Below are 12928 nucleotides of genomic sequence, written 5' to 3' on the forward strand. Positions count from 1 at the left end.
AAAAACAAAATATCACTGGCAAAATAACTCTTGCCATGCTCCTGGAACCTGGTAGAGGAAAATCATGGGACATCAATTGACCACACAGCCAGGATTGCCCATCATGAACTGGGGTCTTTCAGACCCACCAAGTCATAAAGTCAACCAAACCAATATCAATCTATCATGAGGTGGAATTACTATATCAGATTGGGAATGAGAGCCAGAAAGTGCAAGTAAGTTGTAGGTAGCATAACCTCCATTTCATATACTACTGTTATAAAGACACTTCTCCATCAGTTCACACCTATGGCCACATGGTTCTTTTTGACCAACTGACACAAAAGGAAAAGGACAAACCTGGTTCATTGATGGGTTGGCTCTGTATGTGGGTCCAAGCTGAAAATACACTTCTGCTATACTACAGCCCCATTCAGGGGTGCCCTAAGAGTTGGTAATGTCGGAAAACCCTCCCAATGAGTAGAGCTTCAGATGGTCACAGCTGTTTCTCCATTTTCTGGGGAAAATAAAGAAAGAAAGAAATAGTTGGAAGTAGAAATAGGAACTTATAGGAAGTGATCTGTAGTTTGACTGATTGGTTGCGGAGTCAGAAGGAGAAAGATAGAAAGATTATGGAAAAGGAGGTCTGGGGAAGAGACATATGTGTCTGTCTATGGCAGTAGAGATGAAGTCTGAATATCTCTGTAGCTCATGATAATGCCCACTAGAGAGCATTCACCAAGGAAGAGGCACTAAATAGCTAGGTAGACAAAATGACTTAGCCAGTTGATGTCATCCAGCTTCTGTCATTGGCCATCCCTGTGCTGGCATAACAGATGTGTGAATAGACTAGTAATTGTCAACGAATTGACTCAGTGTCATTGGTCCTCACTGACCAAGGCTACTGCTATTGCCAGTTCTCCAACCTGCCAGCAAGAGAGACCAAAGTTGACTCTGTGATATAGCACCATTCCTCAAGGACACAAACAAGCCACTTGGTGGTAAGTTAATTACATTGGAACCTTTCTATTCTGGAAATTACAGTGATTTATTTTGATTGGGAAGGACACATTCTGGGATAGGTTCCCTTTACTTCCTGTGGGGCCTCAGCCAGCGCCACTATCAGAAGTTTTACAGGAATACTTGCTCTAGCTGTAACATAGCCTTAGATAAGACAAAGATGTTGCAGCATGGGGCACATGACTATGAATCCATTGGGCCTGTTACATTCTGCACTACTTGGAAGTTGTAGGTCTGAGAGGTGGTAGAACTGACTTTTGAAAGAGCTGCTGAGGTGTTGGCTTTAAGATGATACTCTATGAGGATGGGGCACCATCTTTGAGGATGCAGTATGTTCCCTTAATCAAAGACCATTGGTTCTGTTCTCCACTGGGTCCAGGATGGTTCCAGTAATCATCACTCCCAGTGACTTAGTTGAGAAATGTGTTCTCCTTCATGAATATTTAGGCTCTGTAGGTCCTACACTAGGTCCTGGATCCTAAAGGGATCTTATTCCCCCTTTAAGAGTTCCATTAAACTTTAAGCTATGGCTACCACATGGTCACTTAAGTCTCCTCATGCCAAGAGTCCAGCAAACAAAAAAGGAAACACAATATTCGTAGGGGTAGTTGATCCTGATCGTCAGTAGAAAGTAAGGCTACTGCTACACAACAGGGTCCAGTAAGGGTAAGGTTGGTTCTCGGTTGATCTACTGGTACTCTTCTGATTTTGTTAATAAGTGGACAAGTACAGTGACTACAGCATGGAATGATTACAATGGGCCCAGGCACTCAGAGATGAGTGTCTGGGTCACCCCACCAGGCAAGACATCTAGACCATCAGAGATACTAAACTAGGGTGAGAGGAATTTAGACTAGGTTGTAGAGAAGGGAGACAGCGAGTGTCAGTTTCAGCATTAAGACAAGCTATGTTGTCAAAGGCTGTAGTTTATCCTACTCACCTTCCTCTTGTAAATTTCTCCAGAAAAAGAGACCAGCCAGAAACTTGAACGAGCTCTTTCCAGATGGGATGAGCTTACTATATGAACCATGTGACTCTAAGTGGTGCAAGCATTGGCCTATATTGGATGCTGGGATATACCACCTAGATCCCCTCTTCAGGACTTATGTACCCATCCCCCAGCTGTCAACTTGTTGGCTGCTGATAGTCTATAGCTGATAGGTTCTCTGGAAATTATCCTTGGCTGAAGACAGCTGGCTTGTCCAAGGCCACATCCTTTCCCAGGGGCAGTCCAGTTTAATGACTTGAGGATGTGGGGGTACAAAGGTCCGGCCTTCTTGTCTTGAAGTGGACAAATCTGAAGGGATATCCCAGCTCCAGACTTCCCGTAGATCTGAGCTCCAGAGCTCCCATGGGTCTCTGTGAATTTCTCCTTTTACCTAATCCTGCTCCTCTCATTCTTTTATAGCTATTGTTCTGGAAAGCACTCCCTAATAGACAACCTGCATGCAAGTATCTGCCTCAGAGTTCATTTTCTACACAATTGGGCCTAAGGTAAATGCTCTCTTTGCTTCCTGGCTTTTGAACATGCTAATAACTCTGCTGATATGTCCTTGCCTATCCTCCTTAGCTTCACCTAAGCCAATGACTCTCAATTCTTCCTTTCTATTAGAATTATTTAGTTTGCTTTAAAAAATTAACAGTGCTTGGGACCTACTCCAAGAACAATGAAATCAGAATCTCTAGGGATGAGGCACTAACATCTATATTTTTCAAAGGCTCCCTTGATGTCTCTGATGCATAACAATGGTTGAAAACTATTGACTTTCTAACACCTGCTCATCGTTTGGGTATCAGCTAGCTAGCATTCCTTTTGAGAAGTTCTCCATGGTCCAATTCCTTAAGATTCGGACACTTACAGCCCTCTGGGCTTATGTCTATTTTGGGGCTTACCATACTCTATACTTGCCTTTTTACCCATTGATTTTGCCCACTTGACTATGAGCTCCTTGAGAGAGAGATTGTGTCTTAATCACTGTAGTAACTTCAGTGAATGGCCTAGCAGCTGGCACAGACTTCTTTCTCTATACATATGTGTTTAGTAAGTGTGATGTAGATTTGAGAGTCACTGGCATGTAGATGGTTATAAAGCTGGGAATGAGGATGAGATTGCTATGGAAAGGTGTACAATTGTCAATCTTTTTATGTATAAGAACTCCGTTTTAATGTTAAAGTTTAATTACAACAGAAAATCCAACATATGTTGGAAACAATTAAAATGTTAAATGTGGGAAATTTAATATACAAGAGTTAGTGTTAGCTCTAACAAGTGACTAATAATTTGTTTCCCTTTGGTAGTTTACACTTGAAGAATTTAACTCAGCCCTATCAGTCAGGGTTCAACTAGAGAAGCAGAACCAGCAGGAGATTGTAGTAAGACATTTATTGCAAGAAATTGGCTTATGTGATTGTGGAGTCTGGCAAGGCAAGTCTGAAATCCGTAGGGCAGGCCGTAAGGAAGGACGGGCTGAGAACTCGTGGGCGTGGGCTGAAGCTGTTGTCCACAGGCAGAATTTCTTCTTCATCACAAAAGTCTCAGCTCTGTTCTTAAGACCTTTCCACTGACAGAGTCAAGCCTACCCAGATTATCTAGGATAATCGCCCTTATTTAAAGTCAGTTTATTATGGACTTTAATCACATCTAAACGATATCTTCACAGTTAATAGAATAACTGGGGACCAAAGTCTAGGCAAGTTGACACATCAAAAGATCATCATAAGCACCATGGAAGAGGGCAAATGTTATCATTGTTATGAAAAAGTAGTAATTTTACTTCTCTAAGCTTCAAATTTCTCTGGAAAAAAAGAGCAAATTGGATTTGCCTGATTTTTTTATTTTATCAATATTTATTTATTCATTCATGTGCTAATAACGCACTGTGCTGGCATCCTCATTTATTTCATCAGCAAATCCTGTCAGTTCTGCCTTCAAAATATATTGAGAATCCTACTACTGCTTTGTTTACTGTTATCATCCTGCCCCAAGTCACTGTCTTCTCTTTTCTGGCTTACTTTAGGAGCATCTTTAATTGTTCTCCCTGCTTCTTACTTCTTTCTCACTACAATTTAATCTCTGTATAGCACCTAGTATAATTCTCCAAAAATCAAAATATCGTATTATTCTCCTGGTTACATCCTCCAAACGATTCCTTTATCACTCAAAGTAAAAGCGAAAGTCCTTTCTGTGGCCTGTGCGTTCCAACATGACCTGAGCCCACTACCCACTCTTGTCACCCAACTCTTTCATGCTCCTTCACTCTTTTCCAGTCCTGTGGGCCTCTTCACTCTTGCTCCAACGCCCAAAAAAGTATTCCCATTGCAGGATCTTTACACATCCTGCTCTCTCTGGCCAGAACGACAAACCTGTGTTGTTTCCTCACTTCCTTCAGGTGTCAGCGCAATTGTCACCATTTCTTAGTGGCCTTTCTTGGTCACCGCTTAATAAATGGCACCATTTTGTAATATCATAACGCTCTATCTCCCTTCCCTGTATTGTTATTCTTTGCATCTATCACTTGGTCTGCTTTGTTTACCGCAGTGCCTACAACAATGCCTGGCATGTGGTTGGCATTCAAAAAGTATTTGTTGAATGAATGAAAGGTAGAAAGATGTCTACTTGTTGTGAGTCAGAAAAAAACCAGCATCCTCCTCTCTGAGCACTTCACAGTGCTTTTGTGTTGAGAAAAATCCTCCTCTCTATCAAATTTGGCAGGGAATTCTCTCTGCCTTTTTTCTTTTTTGAATGGTGTTGTGATGTCGTTTCTCCTATGACCATTCACTGAATAGGTGTTTCTATGGTTACAGTGTTATTTCTAGTCAGGATCCTGCTGAGGAGAAACCAGAATTTGGTATCCCAATAAGTCAAGACTCCCTTGACATACTATTAAGATGCAGGTGGATTTTTACACATCAGCTTCCTGTGTCATTGTGTCATTTACCAAATTAGTTGGAGAGGTGAAGTGGAAGACATGTTTAGGGTTCAACTCCAGAGTTCTGAAAAATGGCATAGTAGGAAATAAACAAAATCAGTCACTAACATATTTGCTCATCAGTGAGCGTCCGAGTGAAATCAATCCAATTTTACCTTGTTTCCCACCCCTGGGGCCCTGGCTTACTAGTTGTCATTATGCCCTCATCTTGATACCCAATCAAATTGTAGATTCCTTCAGCTGCTTACGCTTTCTGTTCTATTCTGGGGATAGGAATCAAAGTACAGATGAGTATACCTCTAGAGCCTAATTTGTGACTTTACCCCAGAAAACAAATGAAGTATGGCTACTGTTGACATTCAATGAGTCCGTGGGTATCCGGCTGTGTTAGAACATCACAGAGGAGCTAACCCCACAATTCGGACACATGCCTTAGCTCCTTCAGCTCAGTTTCAATATGCGTAGCTAGCATAGAGAACCACTGAGAAGACAGAAATTTTACTTTTAGCTTTGCTTTGTTTTTCTTTTTGGTGCCCCCTCCTCTATCCTGCTGTTCTTCCTCCCTCCCATCTGGCTCCTATGGCTCCTAGTCTGCCCAGGGGTAAACCATATACTGTCCTTTTTTTCTTGAATTATGAAAATGTGGAAACATTTCTATAGCTATACAGATATGTTCATATAATCTTTAAAATAAAGAACATTGCAAAATGCAAATTAATTTGCATATGTATGATCCAAATAAAATGACTATTTCATGTGCAACACAAGCTTTGCAAGGAACTCAAAGTCAGTGTCGATGTAATCACTGAAAAGCAGTTTATATTTTTGTTGAAATCTCTCTAAAATATAGGAAGAGAAGTTGCATTTAAGGCATAGAGCAACAAATCTTTGCCCTGTGCCTTGCTGGGGCTCTGTTTGCTAGCTTTCTATCCACAGCTACCTAGCTCTTCTTGCTCAAGGCTGTCCCTTTCCTACATCTAAAAAAAAATTGTTCAGGACTCATCATGTCTCCCAGAGTACATATTATCCTTGAAAGAACTATACCTTCATTCAAGTATCCATTCAACAAGCATTTACTGAGCATATACTATGTATTAGATATTCTGATAGGAATAGGAACTTGCCTCTGAGTTTAAGAAAATCAATATATAATGTGTGTATTCTGGAACAGAGTAGGGAGATATGATATAATCAGCATATCATTGAGCAAGATGTGATAAATTTTGTGAATCAAATAAATGCATAAAATCATAAAAGAGTTTCTGATCCTTCTGGATAACTCAATTCCTCATTTCCTTGGTGAATAGCCTCATTGATCCTCCATCATTCAAGTTTTTCCTCCACTACCCGTTCCAAATTAAAAGGAATCCAAGGCGCCACTCCAACCTCTTTTAAGATCCACCTTTTTGCAGATGTATTTTATGGCTAAATTGCTCTGTCTGCCTGACATAGGACATTAGCTTCTTGACTAAGATCTATGGCTTTTTCTAAGTCTGTTCCTGCACTAAGTAGCTGCTATTTCACAAATAATAAATGAAAAATTGTGATGACTTCCTGAGTCGTCGTGATCTACTCTCTGGCTTTCATTTCATTTGCTAGGGAATATGGCAAATGCTTCTTAGAGTAATTGAAAAAGTTAGCTTGGCTGTTCTAGCCAACATTTTAGAAAGACTGAATGAGAGTGGATGGAATCAATGACTAGATGAAGAGATTTCCTGGGACTGTAGAGGTTGAGTATAAAGAAATATGGCACCTCCTCTGGACCCAAGAAGGGTACAGCTGTTTGGATTCTTGTTTAATCAATTACAGATGAAAGGGAACTTTTGCTTAATAAAATGGACTGAGTCACACATAGTTGGCTCTGGGGCATGTCCCTTTCAGAATGTGACTTGGGAGCTACATTTGCAATTTCTCTCAGCCAAAATGACCTCAGACTTCTGAGTCCTCCATAGGATCTCATCTAATTTAATTTCCTGAGATTGAAATGAGAATGCTTAACACACTACAAGTTTCATGACAAGCGCCACATGTGGATTGGAAGCTCCGATGGAGAGAACTGCATCAAAGTCCCATGGGGTAGGCAGGACAAGCCTAAGCATACACCCACCCTATTGATAATTTTCTCTGACTTCATGTTGGCCTCGACGTTATGATTGTTTTGGAGTCTTCACTCTCGCTTGGACTACTTCCATACAAGACTAGTCATTTGTGCACGTAATAGCCATAGCTATTAAAACGCTGATATGTAGTCAGAAAGCCAAATGTTTAGATTAATAGATGAAAATTTTAAGTTATTAGAAAATACTTAGACAAACACCTAGTTGCTTCTGAATTGCCATTTGGCATCAAAAAACCAAGCATGTAACTTTCTCACTAAATTTATCAGTTTTATTCACTTAGTAAATCTCATTCCAATTAAACACTGTTCATATTGAGACTCATCCTTCATCTTTTTTTCTTTTTTTTCCTATTGCTGGATATTTTACTATCCTTATCATCTAGACTTTATAGACTTAAACAGGCTTATATCCAGGCATTAACTCTCATACTTTGACTAAATAGATGGATAGATAGACTTTTAAAATAATCTTATGTTTTCTAAATTAAATCATCAAATAACGTTCAGGTTTAATGTAATACAATATTTATTATGAGGATTACAAAGCCATAACCCTATTATACATACTTCTAATTTACGTAATTTGTATAAATAGACTTTAGATGTACAGACCTTCAGTGATGACGACACAGAACGTTGTGCATGTAGACATGACAAGAGGGTATTTAGAGTGCTGCTGATTCCAAATTAGTGACATAAACTGACACAGGGGAGCACACTGCAGACCTACATATTCCTGTGGGTTCATTTTCCACTGTGATGGCACCAGCCATATGGAGCCCTCATGAGTCACAGGTTATGCTAGAAAGAGCAAATGTCTGGAAGAGCAGTTCTCCTTAAAGTGAGGTGCACTCCAAGACTGTGATTAGTGACGCTTTAGTATGGTGTTTTTGTGTTGCTTTGCTAGATTACTATGGTCTGGTATATTTCAGGTCACACACGTTGTTCTGAAGATGCTTTAATGTTCTCCACGTGTAGTTGATGGACGACTGAAGATTATCCTTGGAATCGAGCATCTCTTCCTAGGTGAGCAGAAAAACACAACAACCTCTCAGATGAGAACAGCCAACAGGTAATGTTGAGAAGAAATCAGGTAATGGCTGCCATTTCAATAGAAGCAGCCTATCAGGTAGATGAAATGGCTAAGGGCTTTATGATAATGGCTACATTTGGAAAATCAGTCCCAAACAACAGACAGTTTTCTCTCAGTTATATATCTGTATAGTCTGTGTTAGTGACATTTAGGTGAATTTATTTTGTTTGAACTTGACCCAGCCTATTGTAATTTTAGTAAAAGTGGTCTTTAACAATGATTACAAAAAATTCTTTATAAGGTAAGTTTGGTCAAGCACTCAAAAAGATGCTTTGTTGAAACCATCTCTACTGTTTAGATCTTGTAACGCTTGCCAAATTAAGAAAAAAAGGGAACTGATTTTAATTTGCCTTGCGATTTCTTATTACCTGCTAAATTTTACCCTCCTGTTCTCTGACCTAGCCAAAGCCAAAACAAAACAAAAATGTAATATGGACCAAAATTTAATAATGTATTAGATATATACAGTTTATCACTTCCAAGGAGCTGTACCATTGTTGTAGTATTCTAATAATGCCTTCAGCTGACCCTATCAAATAGTGCTGTACCTGCCAGCACTCCGTTCCCAACCCAACGATCCCCTTGGCCTGCAGGCCTGCTCCTGATTCCTAGGAACCTTGAGACACAATTAAATCTTCTTACAAACTCCCAGAAAGTTCACAGGATTTATTCATTCATTCAACAAGTATTTATTGAGCACAAGACACTGGGCATACAGCATACTAAAGCGTAAATCCCCTGTCTCCTGGAACATTCATTCTAGTGGGACTTTGAATGAAACCAGATGGACCGACTGGTATCTGCAGAGGCCTGAATAGGATTCCCCACCAAGTTCAATAATCTACAAAACAGCTGATCCAAATTCCAGTGCAGATCCTAACTGCTCGGAGTTTGGGGGACTCAGGAATGGACCAGCGATTTGGAATCTTATCTTACGACGGGAGTAGCTGAGTGGAAGACATAACATAGTCTCTTCCACTCTTACTTAGGTTGTTTTAGTGAAGTGGTCCCTGAGGAAATGTTCAGTGATGCATACAGAATAAAATAAAACAAAAAGTCAAAAACAAGATCAAAACCAACTTCCTTAAATGTCATGTTTCTCATTGCAGTTTTAGAGTGTAGGGAGATTTCTGTGTAGACTTTATCCTCGCCTTCCAGGATCTTACGAACTATTAGTCTGACTGATAGCGCAGTCTAAGTCTACTGGAGGTTGTGAGACTTGGAAAACTCTAAAGAGATTTGGGTATGAAATACAGCGACTTACACAGTTCTCATGTGCAATATTTTTCTCTGCACAGATAACTGACCTGCAGTTGACCATTAGGTTTAGGCTTCTGGTACATGGTACTCTTGCTAGATGTTTCCATAATAACATCAAGTAGTGCTTCTGTCTAGACTTCCCTCTACAGTGGTCTCCAGATTGGATTCATAGAACATACTCATTAATTAATGCTGACATAAAGAGTTTCTTCTCTTTAGGTTTAATTTTAATTCTCTGCAAAGCAGACTATCAAAGGATTTGGGATTTTAAAGTGTTGTTTTGAATTGTTTTTATAGATTCCTGGAAGTATATAAAATGTTAAAGCAATTTTTTTTCTGTTCTGAATTTCCTCAATTTATTAAAACACTGATCTTTATTAAAATATGAGCAACAGGTATATTAAGATAGATTTAGAAGCAGCTTGAGACAAAATTGTGAGTCATTTTGCTATATGGATGACAATAATAAGACAGTACCAATGGCTGAAAAGGTGAAAGCAGCTGACTGATCTGTGCAAACGTCTATAAAGATTCAGGGGTGGAAGTGGCCAGTGCCCATGTAGCCCCTGAAACGTTTGGGAAATCTAAAAGCCCACATAAGTACACAGAACCTGGCAAGAACATTTTTGACAAACCAGAAATGTCAGAACACTGAGAAGAATTTTGTAAAGGTTATTTGACAGTCTCTAGGTTTTAAATTTAGAGCCCTTCATCCACAACTTGAAACTTGCATGCTCTAGAGATTTAAGTCATGGCTGAACTGTCCTTTACCACTTCCAAGTCTAAGCCTGTCTGATCTTAAGGTCCGGAGTGCCACATCAACTGTTGCCATTGACATGTAGTTGAAGACTTTTGTTAGATAGTGGCTTCGTAACTATTATTGATCTGGCCACATGGCACAGAGCCATCTCATCTCTTTTCTGTTCAGTCTTTCCTCTGTTAATGTCTCCTCATTGGAGACCTAGAGCTCAGCTGTTGTTGTGTTGATGCAAGAAGTCTATCTGTAATGACCTTCTGTGGAGCCAGAAGCTGTGTGCCTGTGGCCAACCCAATTATATCACAGGCTAGACAGAGCACCTTATGTTGGCTCTGGTGAATGGGCTAGGAAGCAAAATGATAAATCTTTACAATAAATCTTGATTGTTACACTGGAGGAAAAAAGACCCCGAACCCCACCCCAATCTTCTTTTTCATTAGTCTCCTGATACTATCTCCCGAATAATGTCAAAAGTAAGCAGGCTATAAATATCACAGAAGTTTCCAATACTAAAAGCTGATAAAGTTTATTGTACTTATAAAATAAATAGAAGGAAATACTTTCAGTTTCCTATTTACAGGTCTCTGGGGAGATTCCAGGTATAATTTACTGCTTCAATTTAAAAACTGTAGTGTCCCTTCACGCATGCTATTTTCTTTTGCTCTCTCTTTTTTCCATCTGATATTTTGTGTCTCAAGCACAACGCATAAGTGACCGTGCACTCAGACAATGTCAAGCCTTCTGTTACATACTCTAATTTTTGTTACATCTCTTTAATTACCTCTTTGAAGGTAATTCTCTCATAAGTTTCCATTTTTTCTCTATTTTGTTTTCTATTCTCTTACTTCTTTAGTTAACATATAGACTGTTCTTTCATTGTATCTAAGCTTCCTCCTATTCCATGTTTGTATTCTGGAACCACCATAAATTTATGAGATTAATGAATGGCTGGTAGTCTGCAACTAAAAACATAAAATGTTCATTTCCAGTAATGCTTACCCGGACTTTGTCACTGCTTTATATGGAAGAGAAGTATTTGGTAAAGAGACTCAATTTCAAATGCTCAAAATAAAGGGGTGGGGGAGGAGTGTGTTTGGATAAGCCTGTGATCCCATAGATACTCTATTTATTGATTAGCCAGTATTGTTCATAGGTTCTGGAAACCTGGTCCTTTCCTGGACATAAAAATGGCATGATTGTGGGGATCATCTGGTGTGATATCTCCTTTCATTCACACCACTCATGGTTTCATTATTGCTGAGGTACTGCATTTTGAAAACAAGTTTGGACTTGAATTATCACCCTATATTTTTGGAATCATTGTGCACTTAACCCTTCCTTCATTAATTGCACTTCACTCCACACAGTATCCTGCAAGGCAGAGGTAGCAGCAGCATCTTAGTTTCAGGATGAGATGGGAGAGAATAGTATTGTGTTCCTTTGTTTATTATAAAGACCAACTGAAAAGGACTCTATCCAAGAATGTTGGCTAAAGACTTTAGCAGTTCTGAACTTTGCCAACTGAGGCTTATAAAATGTAGAAGTGTCTTCAACCATGCCTTTTACAAGAAGTTTACTTATATTCACATATGGAAAGGCAAGGTGCAAAATATTGAATAGTATTTTAGAGCATTAATGAACTGCCTTGTTAATTATTATTTTAAAATAATAATACCTGACATTTGTTGGGGCTTATTATGTGCCAGGACTTGATATATGTTATATACACATTTTCTCATTTAAATTTTGTAAGAAAACTGAGGGAAAAATTATTGTCCCCAATTTACAGAAGAGAAAAACTGGGTTCAAAGAGGTGAAGTAACTCATTCAAGGTCACATAGGTTGTAGATGGGGGAGCCAGGTTTAAAACTCAGCTCTGTTTGACTCCACGTCTGTGCTTTAACCAAATGTAATTTTAACAGTTCCATTTTCAGTTACTATGTAGTCACCTCTGAGGTAACTGTTTTTTAAGCTAGTATGTAAACATATGGAAATTGTGTTTTTTTTTAATTTTTGGTTTTTGTTTCAATAAGAGAAATCTGGGAAACACCTTGCCATGCTTGATCTTTCATTAAAAAGATATTGTACCCTTGCAGCAGAGTAGAGATGACATAAACAAGAGAAATATTAATAATCAAATACATTACATATTGGCTTTATATTAGCCTGTGAATTTTAATTTTTATCTCTAAAACATAAGAAGCAATTTTTTTCCCTATAACTTTGGAGGTGGAAGAATTCTCTGTAACCTACTCCAAAATGCTTCATTTGTCTTGTCTATTCCAAGGTGTAATTCTCTGCTCAATAGTGTCCTTGTAGATATCCCAAATTTGAGTAAAAACACAACTCTTTATTTGCACTGTTGGTCTTAACATTGATAAGCAGCATAAGTACTATAGTTCTTGATAAATTGCCAAACTTCTAAAATTAGGCACTCAAAGATTTGTGCAGTTGGGTACAAATCCATTTCTTTCTTTTACCATACAGAACTATTCTTCAGCCAAACTGATCTCCAGGCCAGGTTTCGGTGTTTTCTTCCATTTAGAATGTCTTTTCTCCCGCTAATCCCCTTCCATTTTTCACATCTTTTTTTGTACTGCTTTTGATTCATACATAGAACTATCTTATTCTATAGTTATTTGCCTAATAACTTTCTCCCAGTGGTTATAAGCATCTTTAGATCAAAACTAGGTTTGCTCCTTTCGTTCCTCTAAAAATATTTTAATCATTTTTTAAAAAAATGCTTCCATTTTATGTCATCCATGTTGGAA

General features: G+C 38.8%; 1 long non-coding RNA gene across 1 annotated transcript in view; it reads left to right on the plus strand.

Moving 5' to 3' along the window:
• LOC123286075 (uncharacterized) overlaps positions 1–12928 on the plus strand; it is a 143355-nt gene that overhangs the window by 17246 nt on the left and 113181 nt on the right. The window contains exons 3-4 of the long non-coding RNA XR_011503166.1: positions 2408–2493; positions 7980–8073. This is a non-coding gene — a long non-coding RNA (uncharacterized lncRNA). The remainder of the gene's footprint in view (positions 1–2407; positions 2494–7979; positions 8074–12928) is intronic.

This window comes from Equus asinus, chromosome 5 (genome assembly GCF_041296235.1).
Source record: "Equus asinus isolate D_3611 breed Donkey chromosome 5, EquAss-T2T_v2, whole genome shotgun sequence".
NCBI classification, from domain to species: domain Eukaryota; kingdom Metazoa; phylum Chordata; class Mammalia; order Perissodactyla; family Equidae; genus Equus; species Equus asinus.